Source organism: Haliotis rufescens, unplaced genomic scaffold, assembly GCF_023055435.1.
Source record: "Haliotis rufescens isolate VD_foot unplaced genomic scaffold, xgHalRufe1.0.p SCAF_35, whole genome shotgun sequence".
Taxonomy (NCBI): domain Eukaryota; kingdom Metazoa; phylum Mollusca; class Gastropoda; order Lepetellida; family Haliotidae; genus Haliotis; species Haliotis rufescens.
This window is the reverse complement of record NW_025964057.1, coordinates 1952964-1976779: the sequence shown is the minus strand read 5'-3', so window position 1 is coordinate 1976779 and position 23816 is coordinate 1952964. Positions and strand designations below refer to the sequence as shown.

General features: G+C 40.2%; 1 protein-coding gene across 1 annotated transcript in view; it reads right to left on the bottom strand.

Annotated features, from left to right (window-relative positions):
• The window catches only part of LOC124134421 (proton-coupled amino acid transporter 4-like), a 47794-nt gene extending 34563 nt beyond the window's left edge, over window positions 1-13231 (bottom strand). The window contains exon 1 of the mRNA XM_048381012.1: window positions 13106-13231. The gene's annotated coding sequence lies outside the window, so the exon portion shown is untranslated. The remainder of the gene's footprint in view (window positions 1-13105) is intronic.
• Window positions 13232-23816: the final 10585 nt, after the last annotated feature.

Here is a 23816-nt window from a genome sequence, read left to right as displayed (position 1 = left end):
ATGACTTTTTCTGGCCAAAAACAATAAAGGACAAAAACTGATATGACCATGCCAGTGTGCTGGCAATCATCCCAGAGCCACAGAAGACTCCAGGATCATCTCATTGTGAGGCTGACAATAACATTTGGTCTACAGTTAAAAGCCACTATGAAGGGGTATAATGTCTTGGGGAAGGCAGCTATAATCTTTCAACTTTCTTCTTCGATGGCTTGATGTTGATGTTTAAAGTGTTGCATTCCAGGTTGTAGTTTTAGATTCTTACTTGCAGTTGAAAATTTTCAGTTGCCATGGTAACTGGTTATTATAAGCATGATAAGGGTAACGCTATTTGTCAGGGCATTATTATGTGCAGAAGTCTGAGGTCTTCCATTAACTGCCCGAAGAAGGAGGGCAGTTGAAATGACCGAGGGCTTCTGCAAATGATAATGCCCTGAAAATAGCGTTACCGTTATTATAGCTGAAATGGATGGAATTTGTTATGAAATAAAAAGAAAGAACAATATCGGTTTCGAAACATTTACTACAATCAACACAATGTCACTGACCATGCTGACCCACTTTTACAAATATGGAAACGTCATAGAACAAACCAGATGACATCACTATTAAACGTGATGTCACTATCCCTACCCTATGACATCACCTAACAACTCGTGTGATAATGGCCCGTTGTCAAGCAATAGGAGGGCAGTATCAAGTTACAGTGGCCCGCCGATTTCTGATAACATGCGGGCGTTTTAATGATAATTCTATCCAATTTAGCTATAATTGATGTTATTGACAGCTTCAGATATGTGTTACTCCATTTCAAAAAAAAAATACATATATTATATCAACCATTGGATTTAGTAATTTTGGAATCTCAAATGTGACATCTTTTGAAAATGACTCATATATTGTATCACTGGGTTGAATAACCAGCAGAGATGAATCATTTTCACCTCAGGAACCATGAGACTCTATCAACCAGCTATAAAGACAGCTGAAAAATGGTTTTCCTTGGTTAAAAATCAGTTCCAAATCTTATTATTAAGACCAAATATAACATAGTCAAGGAAAATATTGTGGTTACAAACAATGTCAGGAACTATCCATGATGCCAGGGCAGAAATATCATACATTGAAAATAAACCTGGTGACACACAGATTGGCAGGGTTTTACATAGCGTAGAAAAGTGCATCCCGTACGCAAAATTGTAATTTGTATAGAATGGAAAACAATATATATTGCGTCCAGAGAGACACACAATAATTTGCATTGTACCAAATTCTTGACAAGAAACAAAGTTCCTGTAATTAGAGTAATTGTTAAATCTTCCAGTACAGTATGCTGTATCATTTCATTACTTTACAGGACCCTCATATTTCCTTAAGATGGCATTTGGACATTCAAGATACATTTTCATGATTTTATCCCATTTTGATAGGCCGTTGCTCTATCATATCAACAAAATTACCGATCTTGAAAAAGAATTTCACAACTATCAGTCAATATCCTTCCAGAATATGAAATCATCCAGCTCGTCACAAATCTCCTGGAATATGTAATAGATGGACAAGAGGATTTAACCTAAAGTTCTGACCAATCCATCTCTTACCGTTATTCCCTGCTCTGCCATGATCCAGGTATATCCCACAATATCAACCTACATGTATTCCCTGTTACGCATGTGACTGCCCAACATCTGAGAGGTCCTTCACAAAAGGACACCATGCAAAAATCATATGCAAATAATACTGAAAATATCGAAATTGTTTGTTATTTTATCTTATGTCATCTTTGCAACTGATGGAATGTTGTTAATGAAACATAAACAGAGACTAACCAATTGGTACCGTACACAAGTCGGTGTCCCAAGCTGTTTCAGGTTTCAGGGAAGAAGAATATTGATGTTCATAGCCATGGTTTAATTATGGTTATCAGGAAGCTCATCATCTCCCAACACCAGAACACTGTTGAAACTTGGAGACTTAAGATAATAAGTAAATAAGGAAATGAAAATACAAGTGAACAACAGCTATACGTGTATAAATGTCTCTCAAAAAAAATAAAAGAGCCTTCTGTCAAAATGATTATTGAGGAGAGATAATTAAAAAAACACCAAATATAAAATACATTGTTTCGGTTGAAGTGACATAAACAATTCGTACAAACGTCACATGCTTCGCAGAAATAAGATCAAGGTAATTGTTTCATATGCTGAAAATGGATTCTGACATGTGATGCATTGCAATCATCAGTGTAGGCATTCCGTGCATTGGAGCAAGACACACTGAACTTTTCGTGGTCTTAGACCAATATTCGTGGTCTCTATCGATACTAGTTGGACCAATATTCGTGGTCCTTATAAATATAAAGTGTGTACTTGCTCCTATAGTTAGTTATTCATTCCTACATTCGTGGTTATGCACCTACCATAGCTTCTATATTTTCATTTATTCTATAAGAGAATCATGTTAAGTTCCCCAAAGATGTCATAGTAAAAGAATCACTTTTAGTTCCCCAAAGATGTCATAGTAAGAGAATCACATTTAGTTCCCCAAAGATGTCATAGTAAGAGAATCATATTTAGTTCCCCATTAATTGTATAATTTCAAGTGGAGTCAGAAGGACAGAAGGTGGACAGGTGATCATTGCCTTCCACTGCGCAACAATGACATTTATCTAATGACTGAACAGGGCCCAATTTAAGGAACTTGATTTAACTTGCACCAGGTGCATGTTGACATGAAAACCAAGTTGCACCAAACAACACCAGGTGGCACCCCAGTCTCATAAATTCATCCAAGTTATAACTAAGGCCGATCTGACCCGTGAAGATTCCGGGGTAGAATAGGTCTTCAGCAACCCATGCTTGCCGTAAAAGGTGACTATGCTTGTCGTAAAAGGCGACTAACGGGATCGGGTGGTCAGGCTCTCTGACTTGGTTGAAGCATGTCATCGATTCCAATTGCGTGGATTTATGCCCATGATGTCAATCACTGGATTGTCTGGTCCAGACTCGATTATTTACAGACCGCCATCATATACTGTATTCGACGTAATAAGCGCCCCGCTCTAATAAGCGCCCACGGCGATTTTTGCTAATATATTGGCCAGTGAACCACCCCAATTAGCACCTCTTCCAAGTGATCAATGTACACAAGACTTAATTATCAGTGTATAATACGCACTCGTGTGTTATATGTATCCCATATCATGGGCAATTAAATTCTTGAAAAAAATATCTGTCGTGTCTAAAAGACTTTTTTTTGGTATCATTTCAGGCTGTCAGCATAAACCACGAAATTTACGATCTTTTAACTCTTTTTTTTTCACCAAAATTGTATTCCAATAAGAGTCCCCTATTTCTAATTTTGAGAGCGCCCTGGGCGCTTATTATGTCGAATACGGTAGTTGGAATATTGCTGAGTGCGGCGTTAAACAACAAACCAACCAACCAACCAACCAACCAACCAAGGCGATCTGGTGCCTGGGTCACATAACTTACTGACGCATTGGTGTGAAAAGTAATAGGACAAATCAATGCAATACAATTCATGATTGGATGAATATATATACAATCTGGCCAATGAACGTCGCGATAAGAAAAGTGACTAAGTAACTATAGCTCTGACAGTATTTCCCTTTGATACTGAAAGTATGATGCAAAGACATGTGCTGCTCAGAATTTCAATTATGATTTTTGATGGCTGTGCATTGTTTTATTAAGTTGATACTGTAAGTAGGACTAACCCTTACTGTTAACTTGTTAATTATGAAATTATGAAATTATGAAACGTGGCGCCTTGCTTATGTAGCGGCCATAAAATTTCCGAGTCCCGTTATGGGATTCGAACCGGGGACCTTCTGATCAGAGGTCGGATGCCTTGTCCACATGACCAAAAAGGGTTAAAACCATCAGCAAGCTGACAAGGTAAGGATGTCACATGACTCCACATCCTGCTACATACTTCCCCGTAAACAGAAGGCACGTCCCGGGCCGCAGAGTAGGCTACAGAGACTTATTTTGCTCAAATTTAATATGAACGTGCTCAGCAAGAAATAAATAGGCTTAGGGAAGGAAAAAATGTCTTAAGATGGGCAGAAGGTTGAAGGGGGAGATCTGGCGAGATTCCCCCAGAGAATGAAAATAAGGGCGTTAAGTACTTTTAAGAGTTACTTACTGACATGCAACTGTAGACAAGACAAACAATGAACATATAGATGATGATGATGATTATGATGATGTATGAATAATGATGTAAATAACAATATTAAAATAAAGGTAACAAATTACCCTGCTACAAAAAGCACTTCTATAGGTGAAAAGTCTGACTACTCAAATAGTTGAAATGTTATCGGTCTATGACCAGTGACCGACAGCCATCTCTGCAAAAGCCTCTTCCTCCTCCACAATAGCCGTGATAAAAACAAGACAAAGTTATCCATCCATGCCCCTGCATAGATAGGATTGTGTTGGTCAGGATGTGAAGTGCATGGCAGCTATCACGTTACTTCACCAAACAGCTGTCACCATGCCAACTGTTTTTTTTATTTCTGCAAATTCTATAGGTCTTTAAAACCAAAAGGCTGCTAATACAATAACTATTGTAGATACAGACATAAGCCACTAAGAAAGCAGCTTTCTTGAGCTTTGTGGTACCAGTTTCAAACTGGCGACTTCCATTCCAGACCATGCTTTTTTAAAGTATTTTGAATCAGTCATACAGTCCGTAATAGTTGTTTTGTGTTAAGCTTTAGAGTGAGTGAGTGAGTATGGTTTTACGGCGCTTTTAGCAATATTCCAGCAATATCACGGCGGGGGACACCAGAAATGGGCTTCACACATTGTACCCATGTCGGGAATCGAACCCGGGTCTTCGGCGTGACGAGCGAACGCTTTAACCACTAGGCTACCCGACCGCCCCTTGTTAAGCTTTAGAGGTTGCATGATTAGAAAACATTTTTCGCAATTAATGTAACATAACAATATGAATATTTCATTTTTCATTTTTCTTTTTTTAATTATGTGTTTGTATCGTGATCTATCATGTAGTTGTCCGATTTTCGATGACAAAAGTTGATACTACTTAATTTTGTTTATCCGACATACTCGTTAATCCGACAATCATAAGCAACCAACCATGTCGGATTACCCGAACCTGACTGTATATCACTTTAATATCATAAATAATCTTTGTGTGACAGCACTCTGACAATTCCACAGTGAATTGGTTGACAAATATAGTTTTCTAGATACAGTCCATACATCACCTAGTCCATGGCAACCACGTTTAACCAAGGAAAGCGTCTGTGTAGAAGCACCTATGTCTCTTCCTTGATTCTACCATCAGGCTTATAACCGTTACAACGTCAAAGGGTCATGCGACCTTCATGCATAATTTCAAACACTGAATTGTTTTCGTGAAGACTCAGAAGCACCTCGGCCACATCAACAGTAAATATAAACTGTGTACTCTGCAACCTCCATTTTTATCTGTAACCATGGTTACATAATGCATGCAACCATATGTATGATAACTTTCAATGTTTATTATTGTGTCGTGTCTACAGGTGTGCCTAACATGCCGACCTGAAAGTTATCAGCATGATTACACTGGGGTAAATGAAAATGTTTTAATACAGATTATGGTAATGCCAAAGATAACATTCCACCATTCTGATAAATATCTCAACCTGCTGAATTGCTAATGATGCATCTACCCTCTGTTTACCTGTAATCGGAAACAGCTGGCGATGTGTTGACAGGTATAAAGGCTATAAGTGTACTGACCCGTGAAGACCTGGGTTAGAACAGGTCTTGCGACCATGCTTGTTGTAAGAGGCGACCATGCTTGTTGTAAGAGGCGACCATGCTTGTTGCAAGAGGCGACCATGCTTGTTGTAGTGAGTGAGTGAGTGAGTTGGGTTTACCACCGCTTTTAACATTATTCCAGTTATATCACGGCGTGTCAGCTTAATGTGGGAGGAAAGCCCGAAGTGATGCAGGTCTCAGACGTTTAGCACTTCCGTAAAACCAACGAGCACGGGTATGGTGCTGACAAACCTAGAAACATAATCAGGGCAAATCTGGATTCCAACCCACAATCATAGGTTTCCTTTCCGAAAGGGACGCAACTCTGCACAGCCTTAGACGTATGCTCATTGTAAGAGGCAACTATGCTTGTTGTGAGGGGAGACTATACTTAGTGTAGGAGGCACCTATACTTGTTGTAAGGAGCGACTATGCTTGTTGTAAGGGGCGACTATGCTTGTTGTAAGGGGCGACTTAATCATAATGCTTGTCGTAAGGGGCGACTACGCTTGTTGTAAGAGGCAGCTATGCTTGTTGTAAGGGGCCACTATGCTTGTTGTAAGGGGCGACTTAATCATAATGCTTGTCATAAGGGGCGACTACGCTTGTTGTAAGAGGCAACTATGCTTGTTGTAAGGGGCGACTACGCTTGTTGTAAGGGGCGACTAACGGGATCAAAAGTGAACTGACCCACCATCATCATCATCATCAGAGGTATATTGGTAAAACCTTTGAAACACCCATCATGCTAATGAATATGTATCATAATACATTTGGAGAGGACCGGTATATAATATTGCGTTTTTCAAAAATCATGCACATTATCATCCTGTTGACAAAGTTTTCACAACTGAGACCTGTAAAGATCCAGGTTAGAATTGGTTTTCAGCAACCCATGCTTGTCAAAAAACCGATGTTCTTTAAGAAATGACTTTCACTTTGTGCAAGTTCATTGGAACAGGAACCTCCATTAAATACAATGTCCATCCCTCAGTCAATCACAGTTCATACTCCAATGAACTCAAAGTGAATGTTGATTCTTTTAACTTGTACTAACTGTACCGCAGAAAAACAGTTCCTCAAAACAAAAGATGACACAAGTGAATGTATTCTCAAACTGCTCTATAGTAACCATGGTAACAACTTTTGTATTCCAAAATGTTACAACAAACAGTTTCTTCTCAGAGACACTAAGAGGTAAAACAAATAGACATTTACCATATTTACAACTGATATCATCATCAGATGAGGAATGAACAACCATCTCAGTAGGTCAGTGACTGCCAATACATTAGAATTACCTAAACATGTGTTAATGTACAGGACATCAAAATGGCTGACACAATCAATATGATCATGATGATGGGAGAGATTTCCAAAGTGGTGATTATCATGATAAGTGCCAGTCATCACTGATTAATTGGCCGACCATGAAGAGATGTTGAATAGAAACTGGATTAAATTAGACAGCTGTAGAATCCTGCCATCATCGGTAGTCCATGCAGGGATAGGTTGTGTGTGCTTCAATTTGTTCACTGGGATGGGTTGCAGAGGGTATTGAATAACGGACATGCAGTTATTAGTTAAACACTGACTTTCTCCTGTGAATGCAAAAACGTGTTCATGTGTCTAAATGATCAGAAACAATGTTTCTGTATTTTTTCGCGCTAAAGATTTCCCAGGGGTTTCCCAAGGGATGTGGAAGTAGTCCACAGTGATTACATCATTTCAAGGATATAGTCTTGTGAAAACAGTACAAACGTAAATAAAAACTGTTTATGTGCTCAGTCTCTCATTACAAAAAATACTAAAATGACAGCTGAGACATGTAGGAACAGTGTAGGTTAGTTTCTTGGGTCTTTTTCTGTACATTATCATCACTAATGTTGATTTCTTTGTTCTGTTTGTTTGTTGTTTAACACTGCACTCAGCAATATTCCAGCTATATGACGGCAGTCTGTAAATAATTGAGTCTGGACCAGACAATCCAGTGATTGACATGAGCATCGGTCCACGCAATTGGGAAACGATGACATGCATCAAACAAGTCAGCGAGCCTGACCACCTGATCCCATTAGTCGCCTTGTATGAAAAGCATAAGGGCCTTTTACGGCAAGCATGGGTTGCTGAAGACCTATTCTACCTCGGATCTTCACGGGTCTTTCTTTGTAATAGTGGTAACATTCTACATCTACACTTTTCAACATTTACTATGCTTTGATCATGTTGATAAAGTGTGAGCGAGTGAGTATTGTTTTACACCGCTTTTAGCAATATTCCAGCAATATCACGGCGGAAGACACTAGAAATGGACTTCACACATGTGGTGAATCAAAACCTGGGTCTTCAGCTTGACGAGCGAATTCTTTAACCACTAGGCTACCCCACCCATAATAAATAGAAGATAGTGGAGGAATTAATTTTGCCATCATGATAAAGATACATAATATTGATTGAATAATTTTTAGCTCATCATGCTAATAGTAACTAATGCACATCATAAATGAATATGACATCTATAGTACTCTTAACAAGGTGTAACAATTCTAATAAAATCCATAAAAATATGCATTTTGTATGTTTTTGCAAACTGCTTCTGATGTTGTGATGACAATGCTTTAAACATGTTAAATTTTGTTGAAAATTCAATCAATTCATGTGGAATTCATTAGTGGTAAATATACTAAATCAGTTGAGTACTTCTGACCAGACACTTGTAGAATTTTGTTCATAAAGACTTTGGAGAAGGTGAGGTGAGTTTTATGAATGCCACTTTATTCCAGTGAGTGAGTATGGTTTTACGCAGTTTTTAGTAATATTCGAGCAATATCACTGCGGGGACACCAGAAATGGGCTTCACACATTGTACCAAGCCTCTTAACAGTATTCCAGTTATATCACGGCGTGTCAGCTTAATGTGGGAGGAAAGTCCAAAGTGATGCAGGTCTCTGACGTTTACCACTTTGGTGAAAGCCACGAGCACAGGTATGGTCCTGACAAACCTAGAAACATAATCGGGATTCGAACCCACAATCATAGCTTTCTGGCTTGCCCAAGGGACGCAACTGTGCACAGTGAATCGCGACGCCTTAGACGACTGGGCCACCCACCTCCCCCCCCTCCCACCGAGGTGAGGTGAGGTGGAATTGTTGGATTCAACGTTGCGTTAACATCCTTTGGAGGACATATTTGTAGAAAACCGTAAAACCAGAAAACGTCAAACATCAATAGTGCTCAGTGTCAACCTATCATGTGTTTCATGTAGTAGATAGAACCAGGAGTCAACGAGCTGTATGTTCAATATAGTAGTGTCACATTTCTTTTATATATCACAAATTTATAACCGATGATATAATATGCAAAATGTCTGCTCATAGTATCAATCAATGTAAGGAATGAATTTATCGATGTCAACTTCTTTATTTTGAGTAACAAAAGTGTCACCTGATGAAGGAATAAGTATGTACTCAGAAACATTGTGTTCCTCATAATAAAGAAGTTGACATCCATAAATTCTCTTCCGTATGTGTACCACTTCTAAATGCCTTTCAAAGATTTGATGATCCATGTGTTAATCGATTATTCCATATGGACTTTCAAAAAATAATATTAACAATATTTTACGGAACCACTGAAAATTAATTTTCGTACTTAATCATTTGAAAAATAAATGCTTCATAATATTTCAGCAATAGCAGATTTGCTTCAGTTGGGGAACTCTATATCCATAACGGCCTCTGAGCATCCACAACTTTACATCACTTGTGGGAGAAAACTTCAATTTTAACATTTCCCTGGGGTCCCTCCCACCATCCCTGATTAATTTTCCAATATGTTACCATGGCTTCTATTAAAAAAGTCTAAATCTATATACATCAGTGTTTGAAATAAGTGCCTGCCTGATGGTCTGAGGCAGGTAGATCTTCACTCCGGCCTGTAGTTGCAAATTTGTATAGGTCCTTTAGACCTGTAGTAAATATTTGTGTTGATTTATTTGTCACATTAAGCTGCAGTTTCTTAAATGAGGGCTCAAAGTGATTAGTCGGGGACTGAGTGAGTGAGTGAGTATGGTTTTACGCCGCTTTTAGCAATATTCCAGCAATATCACGGCGGGGGACACCAGAAATGGGCTTCACACATTGTACCAAGCCCCTTCACAGTATTCCAGTTAGTTAACCATGAGGCTACCCGACCGCCCAGTCAGGGACTGAAGCATCTAAGGTCTGTGGGTCCTGTTGGCAGCAGGGCAATTCCTTTATCACATGTTTATGTTTGAAACACTGATCAACATGATCAGGTGAACCGGGGCTCGAAAATCTGGTCATCCTTGAAGGAATGATGTCTACATTTCAAAGTCTGGGATCATTTTCATCCTGGTCTACACGCTGTTATCAGAGTGACTTGTATCCAACAGAGACACTGTTGCTGTGTATCTAGTGTTATCACTGTGTCACATCTAATACTTCATACATTGACCTAGCCATGGGGTCATGTCAGAGGATATCTTCTGACACACTCATACTATATTTACTACTAACTAGTGTTGTTCCAAATAATTAATTTTATCAATGGTTAGTTTCATTTTAAAGCCAAACAACCAAGCATGTAATGTGTGGTAGATGGGTAAGTGTTGTGATACTGGTCATCTACAAGTTATTGTCATTTTTTCATGTTATTTCAGAAATATTCTGTGTATAAAGTTGACTGTATCAATAACTTTGATTTTTGTTAAACTATGACCATATACATGCATTTCTGTCCGTGGTAAAAATAAGTTTCAATAGATTTCTGTCCTAACGCGGTGATAGGGAATGAAGACAGTGGAAAATAGAAGTTCCACATTGACCATCATCTAAACAGCATGTCTAAACGGTGTCTAGCCGGGAGAGCCACATTTCAGAAATGGCTATTGCCGGTAGAGCAACATTTTCAGCTGAGTTCATTTCACCTATTCTAGCGGGTAATTACTTAATCCGATTACCGATACCTTATATGAGTGTCCCACATTTAAGTTACTAAGCGTGGTGTTCTTTAGAGATACCTTTAAATGAGTGTCCCACTTTTAAATTACTAAGCGTGGTGTTCTTTAGAGATACCTTTAAATGAGTGTCCCACATTAGCTGGACTTTGAACGTGCAGCTCACAATGCCGTGACTGATGTATTTCCTGGGACATTAGTTAGAGGGTGTTTTTTTCACTTCACCCAATGTATCTGGAGGAGGGTGCAGAAAGAAGGTCTGGTGATGGACTATGAGGAAGATGAGGAGGTGAAGAAGCTGGTGAGAAGAGCTGCTGCCCTCCCTCTACTACCTCGTGACAAAGTGGATGATGTGTGGCTTGATGCCATTGCTGACTCTCCTGCTGGCCCTAAAGTGACTGCCTTCATGGACTACGTGACAACCAGTTGGGTTCAAGGAGGCGCCTTCATGCCAGAGATTTGGAACCATTTCGAAAACCAAGGCCACCGTACCAACAATCACCTGGAAGGGTGGCACAACAAGATAAAGAAACTTGCCAAGAAGTGCCACCCGAACATCTAGGAGGTAGTGAAGCTATTTCAGCGAGAGCAGTCACTCACAGAGGTTGCAGTCCTGAGACTCTCTCACCAGTGGTCAGAACCTTCACGAAGAAAGAAGTACAAGGCAATCGATGGACGTATTGCGTCCCTCAAGATCCAGCTCCTGAACCAACACCTGAGTGAGATGGAATATGCTGACCACTTGGGCGACCTCCTTCATCTGCAGTAATGACATTAAATCCATTATGATATTCATATGCTATTCACATTCATCCATGTAAAGTTTTGATGAATATGTTATCCTTGTTGAATAAAAAATGAGAAAACTAGACTTGTTTTGTTATATACGGTAACCTGTTAGAATCACAAAGCATGTTTTGACAGCATAGCCGCGAGAGCCACATTATACAATCACGCAACCATAACCATTGCCGCGAGAGCCACATCAATTTGGGCTATCTATTTTCGAAATGTGGCTTTGCCGGCCTGTAACCGTCTAAACATCATCTAAACAGCATGTGCCATGTGATCATGCGCCCCGTTTCAGGTATACAAATTACATTTTCTCTGGTGTCGCACTCCATTTTTATATTCATTACAATTAATAAGAATTGCTTTTATCAATTTGTTGTCTGCAAACTACAGTAAAGTATGAGTGCTTATCCTTAACACTATGTACTACAGATTTCACGAAATATACAGGGTAATGCATTCCTGGAAAAGTAGCTCAATCAGGTTTTTGAGAATCATATTTTGGGGAAGACAGAACTGAATGTGCATCATCGAGTTGTTGGATGTTTGTTCATGTGTGAATTAGTCGCGTGACAACGCCCACGCGTCTTTTCTAAAGTTGTATTTGAGCAAGATGATTATATGGTGCATATTGTAATATTTCCTCACAAGAGTCAGTTTGGTTCATCATTTTTGGATAAATATTTCTCTCTTAAAAAAAAACGTGCAAAAGTAAAACAAGATGCGATCATGTGCACGCTGTAACGGGGAGTTGGCGCCACTTGGTCCTCCGCAATAAGTGCTCGCTAGCCACTAGAGATACAGTAAACTATGGTTATAACGAACTCAAAGGGACAACTAATTTTAGTTCGTTATAAGCATATATACATGATATACATCATACCTACAGCAAATAGTCGGGACCAAAAAAGTAAGTTTGTTATATCCGTCAGTTCGTTATAAGCGTGTTCATTATAACCGTAGTTTACTGTAGTTAAAGGATCATATAATTAAAGGCAGACACTCACCTGGAATATGTGGAAAACTGGCAGTCCCCGCTAATATAGGCTAATCATGATAATTCAAGTTGGAAATTACCACTTTGTGAAATCAAATTTATCATGTATATCAGTCACTTAAAGTGGGGATGAATATCCTTTCCTATAAACATTGCAGTAATGTCTCATTTTGGCAAAGGACAAAAGCTACAACGATCAGACGAAACTGGGCCCCAATGTTTGGGTTTTGACACTTCTGTCTTAGAGGTGGGCTATTTTGTATGGAGTTATTTTCAATATGTGTGAAAGGTAAGGTTAGATAATTAATCGATCATTGATCCTTAAATCAATAATCGATCTTGATATAAGTTCTCAAAAACAATTCATACCGAGTGGGACAGTTACTAGAAAGTTATAGTTAAGGGGACATTGTCTGACAGTACAAACAAACCCCACCAGGTGACACAAAAACTTGGGTTGAATGATTACAGTGAGATGCTAATTCCAACGAAACCATAAAACAAATCAGGTAAATAATGGATTGTGGGCTCTCTCTTTACCTTCAATTAGGACAAAGCCTGATATGTCCAACTCTTTTCATATATCTTCTATCGGAAAGTATCCCCTGCAAGTGTCGTCGGAGGAGGCCTTCTGAAAGTTGCCATTTACGAGTCATGTGACGTGCGTCTTACTCAACAAGGGGAACTCACTCTCATATTTAGATGATAGCAGTTTCAAGTTGATACATGTGGCGTGCAAGTTCGAATCGTGCAAATGTCGCTGGCTTCGCTCAATGACTTGATTAACAATATTTATTTTGATTGTTTTAAAACGTAAATATTTGTAATATGATTATAAGAAATATATATTTGAATCATTGGGAATCTCACGGTATCAGGAAAATATTATTTCTCTCTAAAATGAACACCTTGAACTCGTTAGAAAGGACATAACATATTATACCTTTCATCTGGTCACACACAAGGAGACACACACGTACAAATTCACTGTCCAACACACACGAGTTGTCAGTAAGGAGATATCTGGCTTACTCTTACACAAACAACCTGTCCTGGAAAAAAAAAAATACTAACACCATTGTGATTACACGTTTCTTTCACGTTAGACTCGTAGATTCACATATAATCACAAAACTCATTTCTCAACAAGTCTCATAAACTGACTATAGTCTACGAGGATATCTGCGATTTCGATGTGTTATGCTTCGCTGAATCTCACCTGGACGCCAACATTCAGTCAGCCGACCGGCTCCTTCATCCCTTCCACGAACCTCACAGGGGGGACAGGGATTGTTTCGGAGGTGGTATAATTGTATATTTTTCTAGTTCACTTAGTGTCAAGCATAGAACAGACTTGGAAGTTATTTCTTCTGAATCAATGGGGTTTCAGGTTTATTCACCACAGCACAGTTTTCTGCTTTGTGTCACCTATCGCGCACCCAACGCCCCTACCGCATATTGGACTGTTCTTGAGCACATGATAGAACTGCACTTGATATATCCCGTAATATCGTTCTTGTTGATGTCCTCAAAGAAGATCTTTTCAATACGAATATCCACCACTCACCTGACATAATAACACACATGAACTTACGCAGTATTATAGACGAAGCAACGCGAATAACAAAACATTCGGCTAAATTTATTGACCCTATTTTAGTAAGTAATGATTGAAATTGTTTCTTATCCGGTGTACTCGATTTTAGCTCCGATATATCTGACCACAGGTGAGTTTTCGTGTCTATAAATGTCTAATACAAAAATGTCATATAAAAGAAAAGTATGTCTCTGCAAACAAGCTAACTTTGCTAAAATGAATATACAAATTAAGAATAAAAATTGGAATGAGTTTTTTAAAGACTCTACAGACGTTAATGAAATGTGTGAAAAATTCCACTCCAAGCTAAAAGATTACATGCAAAGAAAAAACGTTGTACAATTTACAATAGACCCGTGAAGATTCCTGGGTAGAATAGGTCTTCAGCAACCCATACTTGCCGTAAAAGGCGACTATGCTTGTCGTAAAAGGCGACTAACGGGATCGGGTGGTCAGGCTCGCTGACTTGGTTGATACATGTCATCGATCCCAATTGCGTGGATCGATGCACATGATGTCAATCACTGGATTGTCTGGTCCAGACTCGATTATTTTACAGACCGCCGTCATATAGCTGGAATATTGCTGAGTGCGGCGTTAAACAAACAAACAAACAAACAAAACAATTTACAATATTGTTAATAACCTATGTCCATCGTATTTACATGACACGTTACCACCCAAAGTATCAACTATTAGTAGATATGAGTTTCAAAATAAGAACAATATGAATTTGCCGCATGCACGAACAGCTACATACCAACAATCATTTATACCTTCTTCAATCAAACTATGGAATGAGCTACCCCCTAAATGCAGATCTCTTCAAAGTAAATTTATCTGATACTTTGTCCTGCTCTTGAGGAAGCCCGTGTGAAAACAACATACTCTTCTTTTTTGAATGTCCCAATTACACTATTCCCAGAAATATCATGTTCACTGACATTATAAAGGCTGGAACTACATGTACAATACACAATATTCTCTACGGCGATGTATTATATATCTGGCTGAAAGTCACAATAACCTGTCGACTAATAGATTTTAGTAAGTATTTATCAGAATGTATATGAATACATGGGTATCTCTGCTCCGCCTCTGTCTGTAAGCATTATGTATACGGGTATGTATATGTTGGTATGTGTGTAAATATGTGTGTATGTCAGTGTGTACATACGTGCAATGTGCGTATATAGTTATAATTAAATAAGTGGAGTAAGATTGAACACAGTACAAGTCTCATCATCATCATGTGGTACGAGTTGAAAGCGCTAGCCTATTAAAACTGTGTTCAATCTTACTCCACTTATTTAATTATATGTGTATGTATGTATGTATTTGTGTTTGTGTGTATATGTATGTATTTAATCAGGTGTATAGGTATTAAATATACAAAAGGGCAGAGTCCAGATATTCGTGCTTGTCAAAATTCTTTTATCTTTCGTCGTTCAACGGCATATCCTACACCACGAGATCTGACTTGGCTGTGGTTCAAGGAAACTTGACCTAAATCGCTACATGAATCACATTCTTCAATCTCACCTTCTTCCAATCATTGACCGCCTGAGGGAGCTGTTTCAACAGGACAACACCCCACCGCACACAGCTCGTGTCACGGTAGACTACCTTCATAATGCCAACATCAACGTCTTGCCATGGCCGTCGAGATCTCCACATTTCTCCAGATCGAACACCTCTGGAATGAATTCGATCGACGTTTACGTCAACGTCAGAACACGCCACAGACACTCCCACAACTGGCCAACGCGTTACAAGTAGAATTCCGCAGAATTCCGCAGGACAGAATTCGTACACTTAACCAGTCAGTGCCGAGGAGATGCAGAGCCGTGATTGCTGCCCGGGGCGGTCACACGAGATACTGAGTTCAGCGCCACCATGTGGCCTTATGTGACATGAAAATGAACAGTTTTCAATACAACAACATGTGACTATCGACCTCCAAAATTTCATATTTCTATCTATGATATCAAATTAAATATTTCGACTGTATTAGGTACAATACATTTACTAAAAATCTACCTGAGCGTTTCTTTATTTGAAGAGTATATATATATATATATATATATATATATATATATATATATGTGTGTGTGTGTGTGTGTGTGTGTGTGTGTGTGTGTGTGTGTATGTATGTGTATGTGTATGTGTGTATGTATATGTGTATTCATTTTCTTCTGTTCAAATATACTGAACAACCAAAGTTCCTGTGACATTGAATAAGATTTAATGCAAAGTTATGTTTTTTACCAAATCTGAAACAATTTCGGTTTGCAACAGAAAAAAGTCTCCTGTAAGTGTTCAAATGGTTTAATTTGCCATACTGACTTCAGAAAATGCGTAATTTCATACACACAAAAAACCACCATGACATGCCAAAATGTCAATTTACAAATCAATAGCGTGTGTGTCCTCCTCTGTTTGCGATGCATCTTTGTCTCATGGAATGGACCAGGCGTCGAGCAAAGTCCTGTGGGATATCTGTCCATATCTGCTGGAGCATGTTTCGAAGTTCCTGGAGTGTCTGTGGAACACGTGGTTGATGTCGAAGGCGCCGTTCCATCTCATCCCACATGTGTTCGATACGCGAGCGATCAGGGGAGCGAGCCGACCAGGGGATGACATTCACGTTGTTTTGTTGAAGAGAATCCTGAACAAGTCGAGTAATATGAGGCTGGGCGTTGTCATGTCGAAAGGTAATGCCTGGGCCATGACGACGCAAAAACGGTAGAACAACAGGGCCGATGGTCTCGTCGCGGTAGCGCTGTCCATTGAGATTTCCCTCTACCACTATCAAACGGGTACTCTGTCTTGCTGTAATCCCACCCCATACCATAACGCTGCCGCCCCCGAACCGATCTTAGGTACCACGCACTCATCAATGTTTACATTGTAATTCGAAGCGACCTTAAACGTCTCAAGTGAGTGCTTCTTAAACTTTCTCCATTTTGAAGTGTCCGTAAAATACTGATTGTGATTCAAGTTTGGCTCCTGCAATAGTCAACATCCTCAAACATACCAAAACACTGGCAGCAACCACATACCTGAGCGTGACTGGAGAGCACGTCACCTACTGGCTACACAACATCTCCATCAATAACCTTGATGTATTTCTAACGCAGCACGGACGTCTATTCATTGACGACCGCCTCCGTGGTCTAGTGGTAGAGCGTCCGCCCGGAGAGCGGAAGGTCCGGAGTTGGATCCCCGGCCGCGTCATACCAAAAGACGTTAAAAGATGGTACTTGTTGTTACCCTGTCTGGCGCTCGGCATTAAGGGGCTAAAACAAGGCCTGGTCGGCTCGGAGTCAGTATACTGTGTCTGAGTGGGGTATTCATGTTAAACTGCGGCATGGTATCTCAGTGAGCTAGCACTATAAATCGGCATCAGTCCGGTCTAGTACAAGCAGCCACACACACACACACGTACATGCACGTCGCTATATAAGTGCAATAATCTTGGACGCGACGTTAAACCCCATTTCCCCTCACCTCACCTATTCATTGACACTTCTATGGTGGCCGAGTGGGGACATCGTTTTCTCGCTTTCTCGCGGTAAAGCCACATCCTCTTTTGACTACAATAGGGACCGCATGTGTTATCTGTTTCAGTTGGGAGGGAATATTGAACTGTTCTCACTATTTACTTAAAACATAATTGTACAGTCGTAGGTGATTTTATAACAATCCGACAAAATAATTCTTTGGGCATTTGAAACAATACAAACAGTGGCTGATAATACTGACACTTATTTGTCAATATATGATCCATATGTAAATCATTATTTGTTTTAGTTCAATGTATCTTTTAATGTTTCAGTTTTAAGATTGGAGGAAGAATGGGGTGGTATAATGAACATAATGAAAATATGAATATCGACTATTCTGCTGAAGTCTGTGAATCTTGCTTATTTACAACACTACAAGAAAAGAAACACATGCGTGTATATAAACTAAACGAGATAGCATTATGTATGTATATGTAACATACTTATCTACTACAAGATGTTGAAAAAATCTAATTATAAGAGGCAAAACAGCAGTGAGAGTTATAGGAATGGATCAATGAATATCAGCAAAAATACGTTTTAATGTACAGCATTATGCGAACTATTGCTTTATCACTTTCTTGCATGACTAACCATAGTCATATGAAAGAATCGGGTGTTCTTGAACTTCTTTTGAACAGTATGTACTGTAAATCTTTAAATTAGCAAGAAAGTGAGAAAGCGATAAAGCGATGTCCCCTCTCGGCCACCATACACTTCAGGGACTAGTCGTTCTTTACAGGATGGGGTAGGTTGGGAGTTGGGTGGGTGGTGGATGAAGATATGACACAGGGAAACAGAGAAGTCGCCTATTATTTATCACAACCATAGGGAGGTGGGTGTGGTGCATGAACAAATGACACTGTTCCATTTCTTGTAAATAGAAACATTATAAATTTGAACATTATTTATGACACTTATTATAGGTTATAGGGAGGGGAGGGGAGGGGGCTTGGAAAAATGTAACATGTATTTGAGGGGCCATGAAAAACTGTCACAGAAAAGAGTGGGGGAAGGGGTCGGAAACATATGATGGTCTAGCAAGTCAGCGAGCCTGACCACCCGATCCTGTCAGTCGCCTCTTACGACAAGCACAGTCCCCTTTTACGGCAAGCATGGGTTGCTGAAGTCCTATTCTACCCCGGATCTTCACGGGTGAAATGGCACTCGTGAAGAGCAACCTCTACGTGGTGATTGCTGGGTTACGCTAATAGCTCTTCTCCCATGTGGACCCGGGGCAGAATATGTCCACAGCACCCCATTGCTGGTCGTTAAAGGCGACCGAATTGGGCAACCCGTTTGCCCTGGGTTGCCCCCCTGCGTCGGTGGAGGACGGGATTCTGGTGGTTGAGGCACTGGAACCAGGAACAGTGTTCCTTTTGCCCAACACACCACTTCGACCCTTACTTCACCCAGACCGAGACGGGTGGTAGAATCGGCTGGTCACGCCATGCCCTGTGCATGGAATACTTGTCATGATAATTTAGACATATCCTATCACACAGGTTTTGATCAGACTACATGATGACCTTCATAATGTCAAATAAAATTTTGCCTAGAGTCCTATGCCAGAAGGCGGTTGTTCAAGGGCCAATCTGGTGATACGGACCGCTGAATTCTGTGTTTTTATAGGATAATGCCATGGGCGGAACCAGCCTGACATTCCTCCTTTTATTAACGGCAGCTATTCATGTCTTTATTTCTGGAGTATGACACCCCTGTAGCCCTGGTGTTGCAGCCTGGCTTCCACTGTGGCACCGTCCTTGTTGACACTCGATGGCGGGTGGGGACCAGGGATGCTGAATTTATTTTACGTCCACCATGTCTCACAATAACCCTCCTGGTTCCAGTAAAGCAAACAAACGCAGACATGTAGATTGTGCTTCATCTGATGAAGAACCTTCTCCGAAAGATACACTTCTGAAGTTTCGGACTCTTGGCCGAGATTTATTGTTATTGCTTAAAATGATGGAAATCCATTGAAACTAAATCCTTTCGGTATCTCCATGGGCATCAAAAGTGCTTTTGGGGAAGTGAAAAATGTTACGTGTCTTCGTAACGGATCACTACTTGTAGAATGTGCGCGGAGGCAGCAATCAGTCAACCTGCTTGTTTTAGAGCAGTTTGTCAATGTTAAGGTTGTTGTGTCTGTGCACAGGTCACTCAATTCAAGTCGAGGTATTATAAGAGACCTGCTCACTGTCTCTCTGACATGACTGAAGATGAGATAATTTCTGAACTACAGCAACAAGGTGACACTGGTGTAAAGTGCTTCACCAGGAAAAGAGATGATTGAACTATTACACTTAAACTTATCTTTTTACATTTTCAACACCTACCATCCCAAAGTCAATTAAAGCAGGATATTTCAATATCGGAGTGGAGGTATATACACCAAACCCTCTCCGATGTTATAAATGTCAAAAGTTGGGGCCAAATCCTACCATAGCAAATCGGTGGTGTGTTGCCGCTGCTGTGAAAATCATGCGAGTTCTCAGTGCTCGACTGAGTCTCTTCTGTGTTTCAACTGTCATGGAGATCACATGGCCTCATCTAAATCTTGCCCTGTATTTCAGTTTGAGACCAAAATTCTAAAGATAAAATGCACCAACAATATCTCCTACCTTGGTGCAAAGAAATTAGTTCAATCTCAAACTCCATCTGCCAAATCATATTCAGCTGCAGTGTCTTCTCTGCCTGTTACCAAAGCTGCTACTGTTTCCACAGGGTGTCAAACATCAATCTCCTGGGTGAAAGATGATCAAATCGTTAGTGAGGACACCACACCCGTTTAAAAAAAAGTTGCTACACTATCAAGTTCAGCCTCACAAACAGATGCAATACCATCATCTCCAACTTCTGACAATACATCAGAATCAAGTCTTCTTCAGGGCGATGCCCAACTTACCAAAAAAGAAAAAAAGAAACTCAAAAGGGCAAGGGCCCTCCAACATTTGGAGGTGCCTTCTCTGTCCACCCCTGTGGAGGTTCACAATCCATTCGAACTTCTAGAGATGGAAGTCACTCCCTCTGTGCCAGTCCATGGGAGTGGACTCCCTTCCCGTTCAAGATCACCAGTTGAGCCACCGTGAGCTATTCTATAAGTATTGTCCAATGGAATTGCAGAGGGCTACAGAATTTTTTTAATGATTTACAATTATTACTTCAGGATTATAAACCATCGGCATTATGCATACAAGAAACTTACTTAAAAAATACTGATCAAATTGACATCAGACAATACGATTCCTATCATTTCTTTTCCCCTCCCGGTGCGAAGGCAACTGGAGGCTCTTCTGTCTTGGTGAGACAGGGTGTTCTTCATAGCCCTGTCCATCTTAAAAGCCCACTCCAAGCTGTTGCTGTCCGAGTTACAATGCACGTTGTTCTCACTTTGTGTTCTGTGTATATTCATCCATCGTCTTCTCCTCGACAGGCTGACCTTCAGGATTTATATGACAAGCTCCCCAAGCCCTGTGTCGTTATGGGCGATTTGAAAGGGCACAATCCTCTTTGGGGCAGTACACATGCAAACAGCAAAGGAAAAACCATAGAAGATTGTATTTCTAATAACGATTTATGCATATATAATGATGGTTTGAACACATATTTACATCCAGGTACAGGTACTTACTCTTCTATAAATTTATCGATTTCAGAATCGGCTTTACTGAATGAGTTCGAATGGTCGGTCCACAATGACCTCTGTGGAAGTGACCATTTTCCAACTATACTCAACAACAAAAGTTCATGTGACACCAGTATTTTAGTGTATTTTTCAAACAAGTAAAGGTTGTTTTTCAATATTGTAGTACATGTATGGAATCAAGTCACAAAAGCGCAACTGCTACAGAAAAGCATGCATTCCATGCAAAAGTTGACTTTTATGCAAGCACCTTGCATTTCACTACCCAAGAATGGGTATAAAAACATGTGCGTTAACGGGATTCCATATGCATTGTTTAGCATCGGGCTGACAACAACCACTCACAAAAACAACAAGTTACGCAATTATTCAACATTACGAAATGCCACGAGTGTCCGAAAATGAGCGTCATCGAGCCATTGGTATGCTTGAAGCAGGATCGAGTCAACGTGATGTTGCAAGATAATTTAACGTCCACAGAAACACCATTTGGTGTTTATGGCAACGTTGGCAACATACGAAAGCAGTCAGAAACCATCCTCGGAGTGGCAGGCCACGAGTTACCAATAACCACCAACTGGATTCGAACAACACACCTACGAAATCGATTCCAGCTAACAACAGTGACTGCAAGAAGCATCCCTGGCCTTCGAAGAATATCTTCTCAAACCGTACGCCGCCGCCTCAGATGTTCAGGGATTTTTCGCCAGAAGACACGCCAGACGTCCCATTTGGACAGGAAACCACCGTCAAGCACGTCTACAGTGATGCAGACAGCGTCTACGCTGGACGGCCATGCAGTGGGGACAAGTTCTATTCACTGACGAGTCTCGTTTTCACCTCAGCCACAGCGATGGACGGATTCGAGTGTACCGACGTCGAGGTGAACGTTACGTCAATCATTGTGTCATGGAAGAAGATCGGTCCGGGGGCGGCAGCGTTATGGTATGGGGTGGGATTACAGTAAGACAGAGGACCTGTTTGATAGTGGTAGAGGGAAAATCTCAATGGACAGCGCTACCGCGACGAGACCATCGGCACTGTTGTTCTACCGTTTTTGCGTCGTCATGGCCCAGGCATTACCTTTCAACATGACAACGCCCAGCCTCATATTGCTCGACTTGTTCAGGATTCTCTTCAACAAAATATGGCGAATGTCATCCCCTGGTCGGCTCGCTCCCCTGATCTCTCACCAATCGAGCACGTGTGGAATGAGATGGATCGGCGCCTTCGACGTCAACCACGTGTTCCACAGACACTCCAGGAACTTCGAAACATGCTCCAGCAGATATGGACAGATATCCCACAGGACTTTGTTCGACGCCTGGTCCATTCCATGAGACGAAGATGTGTTGCTTGCATCGCAACCAGAGGAGGACACACACGCTATTGATTTGTAAATTGACATTTTGGCATGTTCGTGGGTTTTTTTGTATGAAATCATGCATTTTCTAAAGTCAGTACGGCAAATTAAACCATTTGAACACTTACATGAGTCTTTTATCTGTTGCAAACCGAAATTGTTTAAGATTTGGTGAAAAACATAACTTTGCATTAAATCTTATTCAATGTCACAGGCACTTTTGTTGTTCAGTATATATTAAAACCTTTTACTCCATCTAATGTACCTCCTGCATCAAGATGGAACTTTACTAAAGCTAACTGGCCTTTGTTTCAAATACTGTCTTCAAACAAATTAAAACCTCATCTATTTCTCGATGTTCCTGATGTTCAATTATTCTCTGATGAACTTCGGGCTTTCCTCCCACATGAAGCTGACACGCCGCGATATAACTGGAATACTGTTAAAAGCGGCGTTAAACACAACTCACTCACTCACTCACTGATGAACTTATCAAAATAGCCGATGAATGCATTCCGAAGTCCTCTGCGAATCCTCACATACGAAAACCATGGTTTAATACTGACTGCAAACTAGCTAGGAAGGCAAGGAAAAAGACAGAGCATTTTTTCCGTCGCCATCCTATGGTACATAATTTGTACAAATTTAAAGTTTTTAATGCTAAAGCATGGCGCACTTTCAAACAAAATAAACGCCAATCTTGGCAGAATTATGTTTCAAAAATAAATTCCCGAACGCCAATGTCCAAAGTATGGAACATGATCCAAAAGATCAAGGGTAAGGGTTCAAAATCCAGCATCCACCATCTTAAGAATGGGGATGAATTACTAACTGATAGCTCAGATATTGCTAATAAACTGGGGGAAACTTTTGCGAAACATTCTTCCTCGAATAACTATGTACTTCAATTTCAAAGGTACCAAAAGCAGCAATAAAAGAAAAACATAAACTTTCAATCAGAAAATGGGGAAGACTACAATGAAATGTTTTCTATTCATGAGCTCCACACTGCAAGCTCATGATACCGCAACAGGAGCTGATAACATACATTATCAACTGATATCAATTGATGGATCACT